Source organism: Heliangelus exortis, chromosome 8 (genome assembly GCF_036169615.1).
Source record: "Heliangelus exortis chromosome 8, bHelExo1.hap1, whole genome shotgun sequence".
Lineage (NCBI taxonomy): Eukaryota > Metazoa > Chordata > Aves > Apodiformes > Trochilidae > Heliangelus > Heliangelus exortis.
The window spans coordinates 3,569,013-3,593,857 of NC_092429.1; the positions used below are offsets into that span (position 1 = coordinate 3,569,013).

Genomic DNA, 24,845 nt, shown 5'->3' on the forward strand with positions numbered 1-24,845 from the left:
AAAGAAGAATCACATCTGCTCATCTGAACCTCCTGAGTTCTCTTCCTCCTCCCTTTATACACAGCTGGGGAGGGGGGGTGAGTATTGTTTCTGTTTTTACCAATGCAAGTCTTCCTTCTTAATGACGGCAGATTAATCAGTCTCCTAATTTCAAGCCCCCACAAAGAGAAGCCTGAAAGGGTATCGGCCCAACACCTCTGTAAGTTCCCTCCAATGACTTTCTCAAAACACCTCAGGAGCCAAGAGCCTGTAAGCTTACTTGCCTCAGACAGCTGAAGGTCACAGATTTTCAAAGTTCATTTTATGAACAGTCTGAGTGCTTTCCCTTTTACACGTGGAAATGCAGAGGGAAAACTGAAGGGAGCTCAAGACACCAACCAGAACATAAGCCAAAAAAACCCAAAACAAAACAAAAAACAAACAAACAAACAATGTCTGATAAAGACATTCCCCTTTGAAAATGAAGCTCAGAAATAGATTTCTATGAAGGCAATGCCCGTTGTCAATTTTGCACATCAAGCTCTTTGATATTCCAGTGGCCAGTACCAGGCAAAAAGTTCAACGTGAGTCATCAGAAAAAAGCCCAAGACACAAAACAGGAACACACAGGCGAGCTATTCTGATCCTCTCCTGTAAATCTACTAGTGCTCAGGAAAAAGATCAACCTCTAGTAGAATCTAAAGAATGCTTCTCTTCTTATAGAGAGAAGGAGGGCACAAGAGGAAGCACAAGAAACAAAACGTGTAAGAGCTCTTATTTGCAAAGAGGACAATTTTTTCAAAAGAACCAACAGTTTGAAATAGTAACTTAGCTGCAGGACTGTTGAAACACAGAGTAACAGAAGTAGCTAAGAATACACAGAAAAACCTCCCAGCATAGTACTAGTTTATTTAGTCTCTCCTGACACTATGTATTTATTTCTGCCCTGATTCTTACAGCTGGGAACAGCTGTACCTAAAAGAACCCAATTCCCCTGTTTTCCCCTTTCATCCTCCTATCCCAGGCACCCTTTTCAGGAAAAAAAGAAAGCCCTCTTTTTTTTTTTTTTTTCCCTTTTTTTTTTTTTTTTTTTTTTCTTCTTACCATATGCCAGTACATATTCCTGAAGGAAAGTGGGGTGCAAACATTTAAAGACACTAAAATTTCAATGTTTTTGTAGTATGCTAGGTACCTTTAGAAAAAAGGTCAATTTCAATAAATTAAGGGAACAGTCTTCCAGGATAAGGGAATACTTGAGGATGAAAAATGAGGAGACCATCTTCATAGATCTATTCAGTACTTCCTAAGAAACTTAGAAATGAGAGGGCCCCCTCCTTTCCTGACCTTTATTTCTTAACTGTTCTCCAGAGAAGTGGCACTGATGCTAAATTTAATAAACTAGCTAACAAGTCCCAGGCACCCCAGCAGAGCAAGAATCTGCAAGGTCACCAGTTCCTAACTGGTGCAGAGCACGTCACTAGCAAGGAACACGGCCATTACAGGGAGGTCTGGAGCCCAGCACAAGTAAACTCTACCAGGTTATTGGGGTGGGCCCCCTGCCAGCCCACAGCTTTATGAGAACACAGGAGCAACTGTCATGCAAAGGAGACCGTGCTGCAAAGGTGTGAGAAAGCAGAGATGCAAGAGGAGGAAGGAGGCAGCAGTGGAAGCAAGGAGTGAGAAGACCCTGTACCAGAGACAGATGACTGGAAACTACCAACTTCAGCAAGGGCAAGAAATACATTTAAGGAAACCTCATGGGGATCCGGTGGATTAAACAAGCATGTCAGTAATGTACATGTCCCATCTGCCTACGTCAGGTCACCCGAGCACTGCCATTTAAAGCTCAGGGAAAGGCCGCAGGGAAAATGGTGACTCCTACACCAGTGCCTGCAGGAGGAGGCACTGGGAGGAAGGGATGTACCAACCCCAGCCCTGGGAAACCTCAAGTGCCTCCTCGGGCGCCACGCACCCTCCATACTGCCTGGAGTCTGTCAACGCAAAGGGGCTGTGAAAAAGGGCAGGCCCATTCTCATTAAATTTAGGCGTTATATATAGGCTGTGCTGTGGAGAAACATCAGTGAAAGCAAACTTCGGGAAGCCAGGCAGGGAGACGAGAATGTAAATCCTATAATGCCCCATCAGCTATGCGAAAACCAGGCTCTGAAACCAATTCGGAGTAATTTAATCACACAACAACGCACGCCCTGAACAGGCTTAGTGCGGCCTGGGGGCTCAGGGGAGGACGTTCCCCGGAGAAAAAGCCGAAAGGGGAGGCGGGTGTTACACACGGGCACCACAGCTTTTGGTTTTTTTCATTAAAAAAAACAAAAACAAAAACACACCGCAAACGCGATACGCTTTCTCAGCCAGCAGCACCTCACGAACAGGGGAAGGAGTTTTCTCGGAACACCGCTCCGTTCCGCTTTCAGCCTGGAACTCCGGAGAGGGGGCTGGGCTGGGCTGTCCGCCCGCCGGGGCCTGACAGGGCCGAACGGGAGAGGACAGCACAGCGCGGCCCGTCCCTCAACCGTTAACGACCGTTGACGACCGTTAACGGCCGTAACGGTCAGCGGCGGCGCGCGCAGGGCTGAGGGGGCACGCGCTCCCCTGAGGGGGGCGGTTCCCGCCTCGCCGGGCTGAAGGGGAAACCGCCCCGGTCCGCCCCGCCCCGCCCCGCCGCGGATACTCGCAGCCGGGCCTTGGCGAGCCTCAGTCACTTACTTGTCCAAACTGAAACACAAGATTAGCAGCGCAGGGAGCGGGGCTACAGAAACCGCGCTTTTCCTGACAGGCCAATTTCCTGACCGCCGGCCGCTGCCGGGAAGCCCGCTGCGCTCAGCTCCCCCCACCCCCGGCCCTCCGGCCCGGCAGCGCTTGCGTCTCCGTCCCCTGTCGGGGCGGGGAAGGGGAGGCGGGAGCGGCTCGGCCTCCCCCGCTCCCCTTTGAAGGCTGCGCCGGCCGGTGCCGGCATCTGGTTTGCATTTGGGGGCCCGTGTGTGGAGCTCGCCCCGAGCGCTGTAAAAGGGATCTGCTGTGTGTTAGGCATAGCTGTCAAGCTGCACTGCCCTGGAAAGCCGAGCCTGCACTGTGCCCTGTCAGGAATTCAACTGATACGAGTATTTTTTTGCCTCGGAAAGGGAATCGTATTTCTCTTTAATTTAAAAGCGAATAAAACAGAAACAAGGAGGGGGGTTGGCTTTTTTTTTGGTAAAGGGGATGTTGCTAAATCATATTTCTCAGCCGCAGCCCTGTTGCCCTGTGAAAGTCTGCGGATATTCTGGGGGTTGCAGAAGGGTTTAGCAATTTAAGGGGTGCAAGAAGCCGTCCCGAGAGCCAGGGAAGAAGAAGATGGGTATGACTGGACTAAGGACAGTCTGACACATCCCCCACCTTGACCCATAAATGCTTCTTAAATAAATAAAACAGGACTTGCAAGCCATGAGTTAGATTTTATCCTCGGGATTACTCCGTTAGAGAATCATAACTGAAAATTGGAAAATTCCTGATGTTAGGAATAAACCCTGAGTTTATTTAAGGATTGCTTAAAATGGAATGAGGACGGGCAGCAGGATCCCCTCAAACACATCCCTTGAAAACAGAGCTGTGCCAGCAGGGGCTGCACCCTCCAGCCACGGGCAGGACCAAACCCCACCAAGTCCTTCCATGACACCCCTAGGAAGGAGCAGATGGAAACCCTCACACTCCCACCATGTCCAGATGCTTCTCAAGAGGCCCCAGGGATTTTTCCCGTTATCCCCCAAATTATCTACAGCAGGAAATCTCGTAGCAAACAGCTCTTTTGCAACGTTTCCAGAGTTTTCCCACTTTGGCCCCGGCAGAAATACTGCAGGAACAACCTTGCTCAGGGAAAGATGAGTGTTGTCTTGTGGTTTAGAGCACAGGGTTCGTGGTCAGGAGCTGTGGGTTCTCATTCCAGCTTTGCCACTGAATCATTTTGAGAGCTCTGCTCGTCACTTTGTATTAGAACCAGTTAGTAATTTTCCGCTGGAACTATTTTCTGAAGGAACACACTTCCACAAAACTGAAACCTGGGTGAAAACTGACTTTCCACTGGGAACACCTTGCCTCTAGGAGAGGTAGGAAAGATCATTAGACCCAAAATGAAGTATTTGGAGTTTTCTTGAATTAGTCCAAATGTTTTTGCTTTGTTTTAAAAAAATGCCACCCTCCTGACTGTAGCTCCAAGTCAGCTCATTGCACAGGGGCAGTGTGTGCTCTGCTGCTCAGCTCTGCTCCCCAGGAGGTCTGCAAATGTCTCTTTTCTGAGACATCGAATCATAGAATAATTTGGCTTGGAAAAGACCTCTAAAGGTCATCTGGTCCAGCTCCCCTGCAGTGAGCATGTACATCCCAATCCAGTCCAGGCATGTGGGCACCTGGCCCATGGGAACAAATCACAGCCCCAAGGCCACCACTGACCAAGGAAATGCAGCACAGAGAGAAAGTGGAGAGTTCAGACACAAAAAAGCTGCTCCACATTAGTTCAGAACCAAAGTACTGTGGATATACCAAAATGTTTTGTTCAACCAAAAGCAGTAAATGAAGCCCAGAGAAATGGACCCGAGCACTTCTGCTGTCTCTGACAAATCCTATAAAGCTTTCTGTACACATGCTGAGCTCCAGTTTGTAGTTCTTCACCCTCCCTTCTTCACTGTTTTGTTCCACTATCCTGTTCCTCTGTTTATTGAAACAAATTTCACTATTTCTGTCTTCTGCGTATTTACAGTTTGCTGACACTTTCTTTTAATACAACTGATACTTGTTCTCCCCCCACAGTGTGTTTGTAGACAACATTTAAATCCCTTCTTAACTGTTCTTTTGCTAAATTGAACATTATTTATTTTGACTTTCATAACAGCAAGTTTTGGACTATCTAATAAGCTTTCTCTGCACTCCTTTCAGTCAGAATTCATCTTTTCTGAACATGAGAAGCACAACATAATGTGTAATGTTCAAAATTATGTCTCGCTCATGACTTGTACAGTGGAAACAACAATTCCCTATGCACTCCTTTTAGGTACAGCCAGGGATCTGTTCTGCCTTTTTTATACCTGTCTTACTTCAGTACCTCGACTATCAATGTATTTTTTTCTTCAATAAATAGCCAAGGAAAAAAAAAAAGTTATCTGTCTGTAAGTACAGACAAATATAGTAACTTTTCCTTAAATACATTTTCCTATTTCATTACTCTTCTCTAGTACTCACATGGTTTCTTTCCAAGAGGACAAATGAAGATATTTTCAAGAACAATTACGAGATCTCCAGCCTCTAAAAGCAAAGTCCTGAAAATGTTTTGTTTTGTTTGTTAAATGAAAGAATCAAAGTTGAGATTACCACCCACTCCCAAGACCACATGAGGCTCAATTCATTACTCCTTTGAAATATCCTGAAAGCTGAGGGTTAAGAGGTGTTGTATTATTGCAGAATAATGATGATTAATTTGTGCTCCTTATCAAATGCAGGAGGAGTAGATACATGTGCAGTGAATCCTCTATAATCTCAAAATCTTTCTATAAACTTGAAAATATCTTGTAGACATATTCACATTAAATAGAACTCAAGGCTCTTTTTTTCTGTTTAGAGCATGGCTGCTGTAATGACTGCTCTTTTTCCAAGATTCTGGACAGATTCACTTAAAATATACCCTTTTGCTTTTTCATTACAGAGTAACTAATGAAAATTCCATTTTAAAAGTGCTTTCTGTGAGACAGGAGTGTTCTTTTTTTCATTATTACCAAAAGCCAGCATTTCAGGCTGCAGGGATACAGCTGCAGGTAGTGTAAATCAGCATTGCTCTGAGCTGGCCTGCAGTCCTCCCAGCCAGCACTGCAGAACAATTCAGTGGCTTTAGATGACAGTTGGCATCTTTGAAATATTCTCTTTTGCAGAACTAGACTAGATGTGACACTTGCTGAAGAAGAAATCTTGCATAAATCTGTCTAAAAAGACTCACTTAATCATATTACTTCACTAGCAGTGGTAACCTTTGGAGGCCAAAGTCCAGACAGGTTGAGAAATGGAACATGAGTACATAAAGGTGACAATTCCATTAACTGCAATCAAAGAGAGAGGTGAATGGTGAGATAAAGACAAATGACTTATTCTATAAAGAAAAGAAAATATGTGTGTGAAGGGGAAGGAGACAGAATGAACATTTTCCAGCCTTGTCAAGGAAATAAAGATCCAGTCCTGCTCCACTGAGAGCAACACAAAAACATCTCTCAGCCTCCCTGGATGCAGGCTCTGACCCAGCATCCCAGCCTGCTGCTGAATGTCAGTGCAAACTACCACCTCAGGAGTGCCCCTGTGCACCAGGGAGATGCCCCAGAAAAAATTCCATATGGAATATCTTGTGGAATTGCCCACCACGTTTTTCTGTCGGAAATTGGAACGCCGGGCTCAGCTTTGCAGTCAACAGGGCTTTTAGCAAAAGCAAGTAAGTGGAAATGTTGGCATATCTGAACCCAGTGATTCCAGATTCTCAGATCTGCCAGACAAGATCTTTCAGCCCAGCAAGCTACACTTCAGTGCCAGAAGCTGAACAGAAAGAGCTGTGGGGTTTTCTTTTGGGCCCCGAATAAGAAAGAATGGGTACATCGTGATAACTGAAGCTACCACCACAGGGGCAAAAAAGAGTTCCTATGCAGGTTCAGTGCCAAGCTTCAGTACAGATAAAAGAGAATTTTTTGAGCATTCTCATCCAGTGAGGCCAAGGATGGCATCAGTAACATCACTAAGACAACTTCACATCACCTAACTTGTTTCAAAGGAGGTGGAAGCTTAGTGACCACCTGAAGAAGCTACTGAGCTGCCTTGCAGCACTGGAAACAATGGCACTAAGGGGTCTAATAACCTCTCAAATCTTTCTAAAATTAAAATAAAGAGGAAACAAGTAATACAAGCTCTATCTATACCTTCCATCTTCTCTCCTTTTGCAGTTTTCCCACTTGTGTGTGACATTTTCAAGGATTTCTGTGCAAAAAACCTCATCTAAACCAATCCATTTGCCAAAACAAAACAAGCAGATATGCCAATTGTTTTACTTACAGAAGCAGAAACTGATCTTAGGGCATTCAAAAATGCCACTTACTTAGGTTGCTTACAATAACACTTGAGGGGAAAAAAAGATTTTGGAAGGGTCGTGTAACATGTGCTTGCTTAGGCAGATGGAAGCACCTGAGGGGGGGTTTCAATCTCATTTTTAAGAAGCAGTTTAACAGAGGTATAGGAAGCTGAAGCTGGGGAATACTCTGGATGAAATGCTTACTGAGTCATTAAACTAAGACTATTAATTCAAATAGGGAAATAAGGAAGTAAAACAAAAAAACACAAATACTATGCAGTGACAAGAAGGGATTTTTGACTGTACCGTAGGAAAAAAAGGAAATTTCCTTTGGGGAACTTTTTTTCTGTTTTTAACGGAGATATTAAGTTACTCTTGGATGCTAGAACAGCCAAAAAGGGAAATCCCTGTTCTACCCAGCTCTAAATATAGCTGGAAAAAGAAGTCAGATTTTATCAATTTGTGACCCATTTCCTTACATTTTGAGCAGCTCACCATTTAATACAAAAGTCAGCAGCCGATACAAACAACCATACAATATTTCAGGCTCCACCAAAATTCCAGTGTCTTGCTCAGGGCCTGTTCCTGCCTGTCCTCTTGGCTGGACACCAATATCCTTTATTCTCAGGGGAGTCAGCCTTTCAAAAAACCACTTGGCACTTGAGCCAGGGCTGCTCTGTTTTCCTAACGTTCACAGCAGGCAGGATGTTTTCTGCCTCTGGTACCCAACAGCTCAGCATTCCAGGCAACACGGGGACTTTTCTTTCTAAACCACACTCCCAATGCCATAAGAATAAGTCAAGTTCTGTGGCCCCGTGTGATCCTGGTGGCAAAATAAAAAGACTTTGTTGTCCTGCAGCAATACACAAAACAAAAATGAGCATGGCTCTTGCCACCGTTACGACCTCTCCTGAAGTGAATGCTGATAAAAATTTTGGCTTAAAGTCACCTTGTCATCACCTGGTTGCCCTCTGGAAAGACTGTCAGCTCTCCACAGATAAGATTAAGGAGAAGACCCCCACTCTCCAAGTGCTTGGCCAGAAAAGAAGCCCACTGATGCAGCATAGCAGAGAACTGTCTTTGCACAGAGTTGCTGTACCCATCCAGGCTACCAGCATGTCAAAAAGTTCTGTTTGCTCCCCAGCACCATGAACCATGAACACACAGTAGACTCCTGCAACTACTTCATGTCTTTTTGTATCCCTTCATATCCCTTTACACTCCTTAAATATTAGAATTATGACTTTCTCATTAACATTTATACTGAAGTAATTCCTGAGATCACTGGTGTCAGGGCCAACCACAGCTGTGCAGCCTTTGCCTGGTGTAACAGAAGCTACAGAGGTGAGGGCAGGCAGGGCTGGTCACTCAGTGACCAGGAGCAGACATACCTGGGAGACAGGTCTGGCAGAGATGTCTGCCCTTGTACCTCTCTGGCAAAATCCAGTGAGCAAAATCCTGATATCACAATCTGTTGAGCTGGAAATAAATTCTGAGCCAAGCTACGAAAACTTGTTGAGCTTAAATTTCACAACATGAAAACTAACTAACAAGGGGTAAATATTTTCCTGCAACAACCTTTTCAAGACTTTTTCCATAGACTATGACCAGCTTACATGAAGTAGTTTGTTACAGCATTGATATATCATGCAGTGATGCCAAAATCCAGTCAGCACGGGGGAAGGTTGAAAAAGGCTCACCCACATTTCAAGCAGCACATCCTGTTGCTGTGCCTGGGACTTCCTACAAAAGGCAGATCCTAGTTTGCCCTTTGAATTCAGGGACTAGTGAACACAGTCTTGGGTGGCCAAGTACCTTCAGCATCTGTTACTCTGTAGAAAATATAATTGCCTGTTCTCCAAGGGTAAGGTTGTTAACTGGAATCTGGGCTTCCCAGATTATGAATAACAGGCAGCCTTTCTCCCAGACTCGTTGCAAATTGTACAAGTTATGTTCTAAAGCCAGCACTGTAATCTTTTCAAATCTTAAATTCAACAGAGGCTCATTCAAGTACAAAAAAAGAAGTCTGTAAGATTGTTTAGCCACCTGCAAATACACAAATAAACCAAACAGCACTGGAAGAAGGAATAAAATCACCATATATGTAGCTAGTTCCTACAGCACTGAGATTTTCATGCTCTGTATACAACCCAAAAGAAATTGTCTGCTTATAATTAAAATATGATACTATTTCCAAAAGCCTTGCCTCTAGGGAGATAATTTTATCTCCCATGGGGCAGATTCAGCCCTGGTGTAGTATTTCTGATTTTCATGGAATTGCACCATTAAAGAATTTGGCCCAAAATCTTACCCACAGTGATGCAATTCAACTTTAAAGGGACAGTTATGGGGTTTCCTCCTAACTCAGGCCAAGTTTCTGGAACAAGGAAAGTCTGTAAAAGAAACTGTTGGAGGGATGTTTTAGTCTGGCATTTAGGAATATTCATTCACGTATTAGGAAACGTCACAGGATTTCATATGTCTTACAAATTACAATTCCTTGCTTTTTTTTTTTAATTTCCCTCCAGAAACATTGCCAGGAGGTGGTCACAGCAAAACAGGATAAACCCAAAGAAATAAAGTGAAACAGTTATAGGCAGTGATGAGTAGAAAGACATATGTGGATCCAGTTAGTTCTGCTTCATCTTTGTTAAATAAATCTATTTTCCAAACTTAATCTATTGCCTGGGTTTGTAATATATGCTTAAAAGAATGTCTGCTCTACTCAGGGCTCTGGAGAAAAATGTAAGATGTTAGTTCTCCAATATTTTAGGTAAGTTTAAATATTTTGGGCATGACTGGTCTCACATAGTGCTTTGGATTTATGCTTTGCATGACAGATGGAAATCAGAATCACACTGATGCTCTCACTGATGTTGAAAACTTCTGACTCCTGTACAGAACAGAGAAAAAAAACTTGTAACACTTCCCTCTTCCTGGAACTAACCTGATCTTTCCTGAAATCGTGCAGCCTCATAGGTTGTGACCCAGACATCAGGAGTCTCCCCAGCTCCTCCTGCCAGTGCTGCACATACCCAGAGCTGTGAATGGGGGGTTGCAAGCAGTGGAAACCTGATGCTGCCAGAGGTCTGAGGGAGCTCAGTCCATCCCCTCTGCAGTTGTTTGAGCTTCCCAAACAGCATGAAGCAGATGCCCAAGTTCTTACTTAAGGCTTCCTGGGAAAATCAACAGAGGAAAACTATGGAAAGATTAATCATGCTTGGGTCGAGAGGGAAGAAGGATGCAGTAGCTTCTGACAGCAGTGAACTGATAAATGATGTATCCAATACTGAGCTCTCTTATAAGCCAGAATATTCAGTGCATCACTTCAAAAAATCCTTTAGACTATTGACATAATATTAGGAAGAACATGTAAAAAGATGGTGAACATAATAAACCACCAAAGGTACTTTTCAAATTTACTGCCTGCATACTTAGAGTGACATGACCTGACAATCACAAAGCCTTACTATATAAACTATATATCAAATGGATGAAATTCTATCAATAAATTAAAACATATATTGAAAAAATTTTCAAAAAGCTAAAAAAACTTCTGGCACAGAAGACAGCTGCAGTTCAGAGTTCCTTCCAGTGTTAAGCAGAAGCAGCAGAATGAAACAGCTTTAAGTAGTCCTTAAAATCACACTCTGGTTGCTAACCTTTGGATTTTACAGTTTATCTTTCTGAAGCAATGATAAAACCATTGCAGCTTTGATCAACTTTTGGAATCACTGACCAGTCTAAAAAACCAACAGTGAAATAAAGAGCAAGACACAACAATTCTGAGGTTAAGAGTAGGGCTGAGGATTGGAGTGGTATTTTAGGCCTTTTAACCTTGGCCTTTCCAAGGTAATCCATATTTTAGCAGTGATCTATAAAGTTACCTTCATTTGCAACCTGTTGAAATAGTTATTCCATAGAATTCTGCCCAGAGCCTATGACCACACAGGCTCACAGACTGCACCTCCTCCCAGCTCAGCTTCCAGGGATACCTCCCAGCCATTTGCACCTTGTTTAGCATGCAAAAACCCACATTGGTGCTCTGAGTTGTGTGATGATGTTCAGATAACACCCACTCACTGTCCTTAATGTTGGGCAACAGGAAACCAGGGGATGAAACAAGCAATTTCTTTTGGTTTCTATGGCCCTGAATCTCTATGCTCTAAGTTCTAGGGGGGGTATGTGCTCTTTGACAAGACTTCCCATATTGTGTTTCAGCCAGGAAGATGGATGTACCTTAGTTAAAGTGAGTCATTCCCTGAACCTAGGCCAAACTTTGAAGCAAATCTGGGCCAGTTTAGTGCCTCAGGAGGAAACCTGTTTTTTGCATGAATTAGATGTGAAAATAAGCAGAGCCTGACTGACATCTTCTCCAAATTCCAACTGTAAGGGTAAAACCCCATGGGCATGAGCCTCAGGCATGACAAAAATGAGGCTTCCTGTCTCCCCTCCAAGAGCCAGAGACACACATGTTACTCAGAACCGAGGGTAAATTGTTAATTATTTATCCAGTAATTAAGTAATGTTTATAAAAAGCCTTACATATGCAAATTGCTGTAAATATGCTTACATTTTTCCTGCAGTCTCCAATTAAATGAACTTTCATTTTAGAGCAAAACAATTCCATACCAACTTGCTACACCAGTTCTTTAGCCAGGCAGCTTTTTAGCTATTGGTCTCAGTTCTAACTGCACCTATTGTATTTCTCTGTGGAAATTTCTGGTTTAATTCCATCACCGATCACATTCTGTTTAATGATAATTTGATTTTGCATTGCAGGACCCAGATGTACATTAGGAGGTCACAACCTTTCCATTTATCTCTTAAAGTAACTATTTTTTCCCCAAGTTCCATCAGGTTAAAACAGTTAGCAATTTTTCTCCTTGAAGTGTCCCTTCAGCTTGGCCAAGATATATAATAGATCAATGTAGCTACAAATGCATTACAACATTAGTCATCAATTAGTTTTAAACCATGGCTGTAATATATCATTTATCTAGCTTGCTGTAGCACTATTGTGAACGTTTAATTTTTTAAAGGCATCTTGATTTTTTAACCTGACGGCTGCATCCCCCTTTTGTCTCCTACACAGACATCTCCTTAAGGAACAATAAAAATTAGATTTGTTTGACCTGCACTCAGGGTTCGTTTAAGCGAGATGGATTTTAATTGCTGTGCCTCCTCTCCCAGACAGCTTTTATGTAATATTCCAGACATTTACGCACTGTCTTTTCCCTTGCTGCAAGCAGGTGTGTGCCCACAAATGCCTGTAAAGCAGCTCTTACAATTCATTTCACATCTCTGACAATCCTCTGGGAAATTGCTTACTCTGAGATACCATTGGCATCCAATTAAGGCCTCCAGTCGTTTCCACTTCTTTCCTCCTAATACCATTTTCTCCTGTCTTTAAGATTCCTTTTTCTGTGTAGCTAATTCTAAGAGGACTTCACCAAGGACTCTGTTCCCTGTGCTTGTGTTGTCACCAGACAAGGCTGATGCCTCACCCTCCCAATAGCAAGGATGCCTCAGGATCCCAATAGTGAGGATGCCTCAGGATCCCAATAGTGAGAATGCCTTCCCCCTCTCTCCCCAAACCCACGTTGTGCTCCTGCCATTGGCAGTAGACTTGACTCAGATTTGTGATCTGAAAAGCTTTGGAGGATGAGACACCAAAGGCTGTGAGAAGCATGTCTATGCCACAGATGTTCAGTATCTTGAAAGATCTCTAACTTCAATTAGTAAGTCACACGAGCAAGTTATCACAGCTTTGACTCAGAGCCCGAAACACCCTGGCTTCTCTGCCAGTTTGGAGTAGAGGCAAAATGAGCTCACATTTGCCCACGATGAACCTGATTTGCTCCAGCTGCTCCAGCAGGGAGAGGAGAACCTCACGTGGAGAGTTGTCTCCCTGCTGACTCTTCTCTTTCACGGGTGATACAATCTGAAGATGAGGTCCTCTATTTTTCCTGTTCTTCCCATTCCTAAAAAGGAAGATTTGGCTGTCCCGTGAGTTACCAAATCAGCACAAAAAAATGGCCCTCCTAAGCAGATATTTGTGCCTACAGCTGGTTCTGGTCTACTCTCAGTTGGACACACACATGTACTTAATTCCCATTTGTACTGGATGCCTATTAAAAGAACAAATCTGCAAGTGAGGAGGGTCTCTTCTACCATGTCAATGGAAGGGAAATACGTAAATCTCCTGCATGCTGAGGGGGAATGTATGCTTAAAATACTTGGGAGAACAGCTGTGAAAAAAGAATAAGTGGTTTGTATTATGCTGCAAAGTGTCACTGATCCAACATATTAAGCTGATCCTCATGTAGAACATTGTCCTTGCTCCATGCTTGCATTATCCTGCCTACTGCTTCCATGTGTGGGTAATTAAAAATGCACAGCATTGCAGGCAGCAAAAAAAAGGGACTAACAGCTTCTTCCACTGCAGTGTAACCAGCATGGGTCACAGCACCAAGGGACCACTGGGCTGGAAAGAACAAGTCCAGTTAGGGGCCCTGAGCAGTGAGGGGAGGTGGAGGTCATGGAGAGCCATGAAGAGAGCTGTGGAGGAGCAGGGGGAACTCTGTCCCAGTCTGGCAAGCCATAAGAGGAACTGGAAAAATCCTCAGTTCTCTGCCCTTTTATCTGCCAGTGGTGAATCCCAGTTGCTCAGGAGGCATCCTGGAGTGAGACTGGTATATGATGATAGGTGAATCACAAAACATTGAAATAATTTTAAGATTTCTGTAGGAAACTGTGGAAAAAAACCTCCTATTTCCTTTCCTTAAAACTGAGCAGAATTGCACACTTGACCATAACCCACAGTACATCTTCAAAGTGCAAAGTATGACAGCACAGCTCAAGGCATTTGTTTCCACCTGCCCTGTCTGAGCCAGCACCCCAGCCCCATGACAAACTGCACATCTGGTTTCCCTCTGGATGAGAAAGGAGCAGCAGAACATGTTAGATGTTAGTTATGGCATCAGTGGAAGAAATTCAGATGCCACAGTGAGAGAAGCCTTAAAAGAGTTTTAGATGCTACAGAAACAATGAATGCAGCAGTGACATCAGGAAAGAAGTGGGAGGGCCAATGCACTTACTTTGCATATGGACACAGAATTCTTCATTTTATATTCTGTTGTTTGTTGGGTTTTTTTCCTAGAGCTTTTATATCCATCAATAACACACACCAGTATTTGTTACTTCCCTGACAGAAGCACTGAAAATCATAGAATCAGAACTCATCTATTCAGTACCAAACAAAATCAGAAATAAAAGCAGACTTCAGCACTAGCACAGACATTTCTAAACCTCTGTGGAGCAGATGCAGCAAGATGGAACACTGAACAGCTGTACTGTGCACCAAGTAGTCACATTTGTTCCAGAAAAGTCATTTTACTTATATTAATTGGATGTGTCCAGCTCATTCTGAGTCCACTTAAGCCTTGGCAAACCTCTAGCTCCAAGCCATAAAAAAAGTATTATTATAGATATTCCTTTGTATTATCCCATTTACATAAGGACTCCCACCTTTGCAACCTAATACTTATTCTCTGGAACACAGAGAACTATTGACTCATATTGGGACTGCAATGCCAAAACCTCCTAAATTTAGAGATGTTTGGAACAGGAGAGTTTGGTTCAGGCCCATCCACAACAGCAAATTAAACACAAGTCATCATCTGTACGAGGGACATTTTCAGCATGTCCAGAGCCTGGCGTGTGCTGACATTCCTTCCCCCAGTAAAATTTACAGAATTTGCTCATTGCAAAGTATTGAGGTAAACCCTGGTCTGAGGGCCAAGTGCATAAATTAGACCTGTCCCCTCCCTTCAGTAAATTACTCTGTAGGTTGGCTAACTGTGTTTTTGGCAACTCCAAGGAGTCTGTGTGAGTGCCTATTAACAGGAGGGGAGTTTGTGTCATACTCCTGCATTTACATTTTCTTTTCTAAGACTTTGATGCAAGGAAGATGTCGCACATCATTTTTGTGCTCCATTCACATCAGATATTAGATTAAACAGAGGAAAAAATGTAATATTAAAAGCGTTGGCACATATTGCACTTTCTCAGCAGAAACTGTGGCAGCTCTGCATTGGTTTGGTTTAAATCACAGTGGCCAATTTAAGGTCAGCAAAAAGTGCCAGAGTAGCATCCAGAGATTGGGGTCTTCTAATTCACAGAACAAATCCAGATCAAGGAATGCCAGTTCAAGCTTCATGCACACAACGCTGCTTCCTTAGAAGACAGTTTTATATCCTCAGGTCAACCAAATGCTCCCCTTCCCTCTTTCTTGTACCCTCTGCTTATATGGGAAAAAAACAACTGACCAGTTGGTGTGATGGTAAGGGGACTGACAGTAGCAAACTGCTTCTTTAAGCACTGTCACGATTTTTATGAGCTGCATAGTTACAGTAGCCCATGTACTTGAGAAATCAGTGAATCACTGTCTTCCATGTGTCAAAATAATGCCATTTCTGGGCTGCTTCATCTTCCTCCCACAGATTCCACCACATTTTAGGTACAATGCATGGCCTAAAAACCCAGATACATGGTGCAGCTCAGACTGGCTCTTGGTGAATTCTAAAAAAATCAATACAGTGAACACCCCTAGGAAACCAACACATTACCCAGAAGGGATGCAGTTTGCACTCCAGGCTTCAACCTCTCAAACTGGAATTGTCCATGCAAAGGTTTCCTATATGACCTGAAGAGCCAGTCAAATTATTTTTAGTTGAAGATGGAAATCCTCAAATAATCCAATGACGTGGGAATTTGGGCTTTCTGAAAAATGGAACGATTTTGGATTAAATCACAAAAAACCTGAGTATTGTGTATGTATCTTATCCTGAATTTCCTGCACAATATCCTCTTCCCACGCATCTCACCCAGCCCAAACCTCCTCTTTGCAAAATCCCTTGGTATCCTATCATCCAGGACTCCTGATATCTCTGCTCTCTCAATGCCTTCCAGAAAGTCTTTCTCCAGATCCACAGCATTCCAGTGCTATGGAATTCCTCAATATCCCTTTGAGCAACTGGAGGGTGTATTACTTTGTCCCATGTGTTCAGGCTCTTCCTGGCAGGTCTTCAGCCCCTCCCAATGTCTCCTGTGCAGGGTGAGGGAGATGAACAGCAGAAGCAGTTGCAGGAGTGTTTGAACAGACAGGAAGAGCTCAGTTCCTTCCCTTAAATTCTACAGAAAAAGATCTGCTGCTTCACTGTCCCTTCCCTCTTCTGCAATTAGGTCTAAACTTCATTAACAGCCCCCAAAACAGAAGCCTGGATGCAATTCCCAGACACTTGGCTTTGGACACTCCTTCCCATGTGCAGCAGATTTTAAGAGAAATGCTTCCACTCATGCCATCCCCTCCTGTTCCTAACAACAGAACAGTCTGGTAGCACCTGCAGCAAACTCACAGTGGGAAATATAACAGTACAGAAGTATTCAGTGTTCACAGTAATCTCTTTTACTATGATTTAGCAGAAATGTAGCTGGCGTGGCCTGACTATAAACAAAAAAAATCAGTCTTTTGAGCATACTCCAGAAAGCACTGCTACAAAGCTATGCAAATTCCAGAGCTCTGCTTCTGTAAATAAAATTTTTCCAGGGGAGAACATAGAGGAGACAGTCATGTGCTTTAGCCTGAACAGGAATCAGGAAATTCATGGTCTACTCCCAGCTCCACTCACAAACAGGTACTTTGGCTCACTTGGCTTCTGCTTTCCATTGTAAGACCAAAACAATGATAATAAAAATCACAATGAAAGCAATTAAAAAATATTTGCGTAATTATTTTGCATGTCTTTGCATGTTTTGCATGTTAAACAAGGGATTGCTCCTCCACCCACAATCTCAGAACAGACAGGAAAGTAGAGAGCGGGTAGGGGAAGGAGAACAAAACCTAATACAGGTAGAAGTCAATTCAGTTCCATAGAAAACCAAGCTGGAATAATGCACATTTGAGAGAGGCTAAATATGCAAAGGCTCAGGTCCTGGTGGAAAAAGTCAGAGAGTTCATACTGGGAACAGAGGCTATGACACAGAAGGAAGCATGGAAGTAATTGTGGAAGAAGCTGATAAAGGGGTGGAACTGGGCTGGAAATACTGGTAGAGCTGATGGCAGCATCATGACAGGTGTACAAATGATGATGAAGATGAAGATGTTTTCAGTTTGGACAGTGATGAAGCATGAGTCCTGCTGACTAACAATGGAACAGCTCAGCCAGTGACTGTCAGATTCTGCTGCTCCAGGGCAAGGTGCATTGGGCTGCATCTAAAGGCAGGCAGGACTGCCTCAGAAATAATGCAGCCACTTGGAGTGTTATCTGCAGATCTCGGCCACTTCCAAAGCAGTGCTCAGAGCCAAGCACCCGCCTGGGGAAGATATTGCCCCACCACACTGAGATAGAGGCACATTTCCCAGCAGGTTCAACCAGAAACTGAGTGTAACATGCTGCCAAGTCAACAGGACAAACCCCTGTGGGAATAACTGAGTCACACCGGTGCAGGAGTGGCACCCCTGCCCTGAGCTGAGCCCATCCCAGAGCTGTTCCCTTGGCACCCAGTGAGGGTCTGCCACAGATCAAGCTCTCCAGCTGAAATATCAAGCCCTGCCTCGGCTGGGACAAATGGACTGCTTTCATCTTTAGACCCCACTTCACGTGGACATGCCAGATGGGGTTTCCTAAACACTCAGACATCCATGGAGACAGAAATATCAACAGGAATCCATGCAGAGATATGTCACCTTGGCAAATTTAACTCACTGTGTTCCCTTTATGCTTTGGGAACTCTCAGCTGAGGCTGGTTCCATGAGGAGTTGAACTAAGTTCAGGAAAGTCTGAGTCAAGAACAAAAAGGTGGAACTGAAGAGCAGCTGGGGTTTTCATACTCAATGAAGTCAAATGATAATCAGCTATCAAGAGAAAAATATGGAATAGATGCCTCTGGCAGTAAAAGTCTTAAGAACATCGTGGGCTACAGGTTACAAGAAAAAAGACAAAGACATAAAGAAGAACAGATTAACCCAACCATGGGAGAACAGCAGGAAAAGCAGCTGGTTCAGATATTCATTCTGACAAAATTCTGGCTGGCTACCAAATATACCCTTCCCTCCCAGAAATAATTTGGGTTTGAAGGAAGCATTAACATCCCTTATTATTCTATACCATTAATTGCCAGTTCTACTTGGTGTCCAAATCCCAGAGCACTAACAACTGAATTCAAATACGATGTGGCCCTAATCATCTGAAAGCAGCTACACCCTCTGCCCCACTGTACACTCCTTAGGGTTCACACTGAGAGAGGCACGACTCACCATATGGAAAATATCAGTCAAAATAAAATATTTTTATCTTATGTTAAGAGGCATTCAGTCTCCCACTGGTGTTTGCCATAAAACTAAGGAAAAGTGGGGTTGTTTAAGCACTCTCAGACTGTGAATGGATGTCCATCCAGTTTTACTGCAGTCTGGTGCAGTCTTTCTTGATGCAACACACAGGTTTAGCTGTCTACAAATTCCATAGGTGCTTTTTTAGTAAAAGTGGGAGGTTGTGCTACTGAAGGAGAAAATGTGCCAAAGATGTTCTATTATCCATATCCTATTAAAGGTCAGACAAAGCTCTTACCTCAGTCTTACAGTATGACCAGAAACTTAATTGAAGATACATGAAAAAGTTATTAATAAAGAGATGAAGCTGTAGTAAATTTAATATAGCTCACAGAAGAACTTTTGCTAGAAAGAGGAGGATAGATAGAAAGACAGAAAGAAAGGTAGAAAGATAAAAAGATAGATAGAAAGAAAAATAGAAAAATAGAAAGACAGACAAACAGATAGATAGACAGACAGACAGACCTTTAATTAAGGTGTATTGCTGGGTTAAGTGTAAATTTTCCAAGCATGCACGAAGGTAGAAAATTGGTAATTGCTTCCAATTTATATTATGAAAATCAGTCATATTCATTTTGCTCCCTATGACAGCCTCACTTAATTCTAAAGTTCATTCACTTAATTGGAAAGGAGAATTCTGCGAGTAAAAAATAAGGAATGGAAAAAAGAGACAGACAGATTGCAGGAATTGAACGAACAGCACTTTAAATGAAATCATTAAAAATCCTTGTCCAAGATTCTCAATAGATTCATGTTTGCTGTCCTCAAGGGATATTTATTATCAAAGCTGAGTAGGAAAAAATAGGATATTATATCAGCAAAAAGTCTCTAATGGTCTTCTTGAAAATTGAATCTAAAGAACTCCCTGTTTCTATGGGTATCATAATTTTTCCATGTCTCAGAATTAATGCAGACTAGAAACACAGAAGTTTCTCTCACTGAGACCTCTTGTAACAATGATATAACTTGGTGAAGTGTAACCAAAAGGTACACAAGCATAAAACCCAAATTTGCTTCAATCATATTCTCATCTGTTATTTGTTCACAACAGACTTACAGGGGGGAGCATTTTGAAAGAGAGGGCTGGTCTGAACATTCATACAACTCTCCTTGCATAAAACAGCCTCAGAAAAAAAAAGCCTGACTTACACCATGAGTCTTTGTGGGTTTGGGAGCTATCCAGGTAGTGATAAGGAAAAAATCCATGGTTGCTTAAGTGGCAAATAACAATAAGCAATGATAAGAGCCAACATTAAAAAGTAATAGTCCTAGAGAATACAAGTAATTCACAAGACTAAATATCAGAATCATTTCTTGACTACTACTAAATAATAAATCTACATCTTTTTTGCAGGTAAATTGCCTTGAAAAAGAAGATTAAGTTCTGAGAGAGTCTGTTTAGTTTTTCAGTGTGAATGTTCATACAGCTTCAGTGATCTCTAGGTAAGTGCCTGCTCTCCTGACAGCTACCAACACAGGACAGGTGATTGCACATGTACTGTTACTGAATAAGAGATAGAATTCTATAATTATAATCAACCAGTGCACTGAATTTTAATTTCCCAATGCATAAATCAAGATATGTGCATCACTAATACATTCCTGGGATGGCAACTGCACCAGCAGCACTGTTCCCAGGACATTCTGGGATCCATTTAACTTGAAAAGGATCCACAGCAGAAAGAGAACCACAGAGGTGGGGAAGTCAGAAGTCAGAAGTCAAATGATGGTAAAGAAATTACTGTATGGATTGTTTTGGTCTGCATCTCTGGCTTCTGGAAGGAAGTGACAAGAGATATTGTTCAACCAGTGGATATAAAGAGAAGGCTCAAATGTCCTTATGCCAAGCACCCAGAAAATATACAATAATAGGGTATATTTTCAATTTTCAAAGTGATGAGCAAGCTTTAAGTAATGAAGTAGCACAGTTAGAGCAATTAAAAGCTCAGATGTTAGGTTGCTAATAGGAACAGAATAATAGACTGAACAAATTATCTTTAAGCAATTCAAGAGTAAAAAAAAAAACCAGCAAAACATTCCTACATTTACTTGAAAGGAACGAGATCTCAGTGCACCCAGAACACTAAAGCTAGCAACATAAATTTTCATCTGTCAGCAGGAAGGGAAGATAGAGCTCCAGAAAGGCCAGGGAGGATTAGGGAGAACAGTAGACAATCGACAGTGAAACAGAGACAAAGCTGGGAATGTAACTATAAAGTGCTTGAGGAAATCCCTAAATCCATTGGTATTAAAGCATTTACAATGACTTTTCAATGGTGAGGCCAGCCTCACTATCAGGAGACTTCTGTCATTTAGTGGAAGCAGGATCAGGTCCCACAGTCAGGAAGTTAAAAAGCTTTAGTGAGGTTTGAAGTTATTTCATGAAACACAATTTGCTTAAGAGAGATACAGCTAACAGCTACTCGTTGGCATTTGTCATGAATAGAGAACCAAGTTAGGTGAGATTCAGTAAAAAACTGAAGCATTTCAGCTGCTCCATAGGCAGCCATGCCATCAGAGCACCTTATCAGTGATACCTTATGGCAGCAGCAAGGCTTTCCCCTATGGTTCTGCCCCACTCACGTGGCAAGACAACTGTTGGGGAACTACCTGGAGAACTGGATCACTAAAATAATCCAAGTGAAAAATAAATATATCCAAATAAATATCACGGGGCTTGTCTGTTTCTTTTAGCCTGGATCTTATCCATGATCTCAATTATAGCACAGCTCTACACACAGCTGGACTGGCACTAACAGGAGAGAGTAACCTGAACCATGAGGGCAGAAATGAACTCTTCCAAGAGCAGAAGAAACTTCTTAAAGTGGCTGCATTGCTTTGCTTTGCTTTTCAGTGAATGTAAAATAAGCCACCTTCAGGAAAAGAGAAGTAAGTAAGTTCTACTTTCCAAGGGTAAAGGCAAGTATCCAGGCAGTTGTCATGGACCTACTGAATGCTGTGTGTTCATACCCAACCTTTCTCTTCTCACTAACTCTGGGAAGGGCAGAGCAAGCACATTAACCAAGCACAAAATTGTGAGAAACCTCCACATTTGCTAAGAACTAGATCCTAAAAAAAGTTCTCTGTACCTGAGGCAGAGGAAGATGTGAAAGACCAGCAAAAGCTGAGGAAATATAATGGAAACTCCCTTTGCTTTCAGTAAGTACAGGGTCTAGATAAAGTGTAAAAAAGGAGGGAAAGGGACTGTGTTATTTCAGGGAAAAAATAGCCAGGGTTCTTGCCCAGCAGGACAAACCCAGCTATTCTTAGCTGGAAGTTCCCCCTGTCCCACTCTGTACCAGTTTCTGCTTCTGCCAACAAAATCAGTGTTCTTAAATTACATCTCTATTGTGCAGTGGTTCTAAAAGGACTCAGCATACACAGAAAAATGCAGCTGTTAACATCAGCTTCCTCCCTTCCTCTTTGGCATCTCTTTTGCTTAATCCTTTTTCTCCATGTGCTCTGAAACAACCCTGAAGCTTTGTATCATGGTGCTCAGCCAGACACAAGGAGGAACTGCTCACCCATCTGGGTCTGTCAACATCTCTCAACATCCTTCACTCTTCCCTTCTCCTGCCACATCTGTATCTTCACACCTGGATCTTTCTCTTGTATTTTTAAACTCCAGCTGCATTTCAGCTCTACTTCTCTTTCTCCTAGGATCCAAGGAGGGATAAGTATGGCCATTAGAAAAAAAAAAAAAAAAAAGCCCTTAAACCAGCCTGAGTCTCATGGTCTATAAGCTGTTTTAGGTAAAGAAGATTATGTCTAGTTCTTAAGTATGTTTTTGTGTATATATATCTACAAAATCATAGAATAGTGTGGTTGGAAGGGACACGATGCTGTTTCCTACATTTCTAGCCCTGTTTACACTAGAGTGATATGAAACTGAAAGGCAGGAGTGATTGATGCAGTCACCACCATACTAAAAGATAACACTGGGTAAGTTGTTGTGTGCTCTCATGGACAGTGCACAGGGCTGGACTGCAGAAGCCTGAGCTCATCCTGCCACTGACATCCAGTTCAGCCTCAGGCAAATTACATAGTTTGATCCTAGACCTTCTGAAGTCATTGGCAAAGGTCTGTTTGATGTAACAGGACAGGATCAGGTACTGAATCTCTCCTCTTGCCCTGCTGCAAGGTGTCTCTAGGGTAAAGGGTGTGAGGTGTTTTCAAAGATTTAAAGTACTATAGTTTTCATCTTGCAATTCTTATTCATGTCTGGTAATTTTTACTTGTGGGAGTAGGCCCATTGGCTCCACAGTTGTCATAATTTGTAACATTTCTAATATTATTCATAACATGTCTAGTTTTCTGGCATATTTTTAATTAATTTTAGAAGTGGAACATTTTTAGCAGCAAGCTTCACATATTCAATAAATGCCTAATACAATTAACCAAAGAATTGTCACAAGAAACACAAAGAAAATATTCTTATTGCATTCAATATTTAATTGCATGCAGTTACCCTTAAGTCAAAGCTCCTGCAGCTCAGAGAGAGTTGTCACAGATCACTTATGTTGTCTCATGGGGTCTTTTTTATGAGTCTAAGTCAGGCCTCATTTTTCTTAGTTTTAGAGGTTTATTCTATTAAAATGTAAAAGCAATATCACAACTCAGGTGTAGCATTAGTACTTTATCCTCAGTTCTGTATGTACCTTGTAAGTATTTTTTTTTACTCCATCAAACACAGTTTGCAAACCTTGGCCCAAATTGCCTTTACAAGATGAAGATTTCAGCAGCCCTCTAGAGCTGCTGGGGTTTGTAGAGCCTTCTTGGGATCCTCAAGGAGCACATAGGAAATGTGGGTCCAGAACACACATACCAGTTTAGCCAACTTTGGCAAAGATTCATTTTATAACTGAGTGGCCCAGTTCTTTTCCCTTCATTATCCAGATAGTTGGAATTGCTCATCCCCTCATCTGTCATCCATTCCAGGATGTTTTTGCTGCTACAGAATGAAGCAAATGTCTTCCTCTAGGAAAGGGCCTGACAGGGCAACAATTCACAAGATGCCTCCCTTTTTTCCACCCCAAAAGGCCTGGTAATGAGCCCAATATCTGCTACAAGTATCACCTATCAAGAAAAGGAAGGCTACTGAGACACTTTTAGTACATGGGCACATCTAAAATGAGGTGAAGTGTAAAATTTCTAGGATCCACAGCACATCAGCAAAGCAGGAGCAGATGCTCTACCCCACATCCATGCATCTGTCCATTCCAGTACAACTATTTCCAGGACCAGTTGTGTCTGGCTGGTCTTATATTAAACTGGATATAAGGCAATTCCCATGATTGTTTTCATACAAACTAAGCTTTGACTTTATAAAAGGTGTTCTCTTTTATTAAATATGGTACTTTGCACATGGCAATGTATTGGTGCTTGTCTTTATCTTACCTAACTTTTGCTCTCTCCCATCAATCAGCAATACTAAACTACCCACCCTGGATTGTCTGCATATTTTGGTGAGTATTAGGAAGTGGTATTAGGAAGCAACTTCAAAGGGCAATTCATTTCAGCCCAGCAGAATGAAGACAGACAGGGTGAGTCACCATCCCATGGTACCTCCTTGTCCCCACTGCCAACAGAGCAGGAGTTGGATGGTTTGCTTCAACTGACTGCTGAGCTTCACATGGCTCAAGTGAAATGGCACAGAGGTGAAATGAATCCCACTCAGAATCTTATTCAGCATCAAATCCTGCTGCTTCCCACAACCGAAATTATTTTAGTCATCAGGTGCCTTACTCACTGCCTTTTGCTGTTTTGCTCAAGGAGCTGATTTGTGGAGTAAAAAGCTTTTCCTAGAAACCAAGAGCAAAATGTTTCTTGTGTTTTTTTTTGCTTCTGTTAGCCAAGTCCTTCCTCCTCCCCAGCAAGGTGTGGGTGTGGTGAGCTCTGTGCGTAACAGATGCCGGTGACGCTGAACCAGGGAGCAGGAGATAATTTTCCAAAGCTGCCTGGCAAGCAGTTGGACAACTGAAGAACACAGAAAGTGGCTGGCTTGGCACTCAGAGCCTTGTTGGTTGGTGGACTAAATCAGCACTTTGCAGAGAGCACAATGGAAGTCGATAAGCCAATGCTATGGAACCTCAGCAGCAGCTGGGGGGGTGTCTGATTTCCTGACACTCCTCTGAAAACTCAAGTGTTGGGTTTTAAAGATGCACTAATGGATCTCCTGGTGACTCACCGTGACTCAGTCCAATTAAGAACTGAATCAGGCTCTCCAAATATTCCCATGAAGCTCTTCCTCTGAAGACTTCAAAGGGCATTACAAAGATTCAAAGTGCTAACAAGCAGGATAATCCAATGATGATATCAGTTCTGGCATGACGCACTCCTCACGTGACCAGAAACAAGGCCATTTAGAAGAACACTTATTGAAGAGAG

The 24,845-nt window shown here is 42.6% G+C and overlaps 1 protein-coding gene across 1 annotated transcript in view; it reads right to left on the reverse strand.

Annotated features, from left to right (window-relative positions):
- FGGY (FGGY carbohydrate kinase domain containing) overlaps positions 1-2,865 on the reverse strand; it is a 127,277-nt gene extending 124,412 nt beyond the window's left edge. The window contains exon 1 of the mRNA XM_071750010.1: positions 2,704-2,865. The gene's annotated coding sequence lies outside the window, so the exon portion shown is untranslated. The remainder of the gene's footprint in view (positions 1-2,703) is intronic.
- Positions 2,866-24,845: the final 21,980 nt, after the last annotated feature.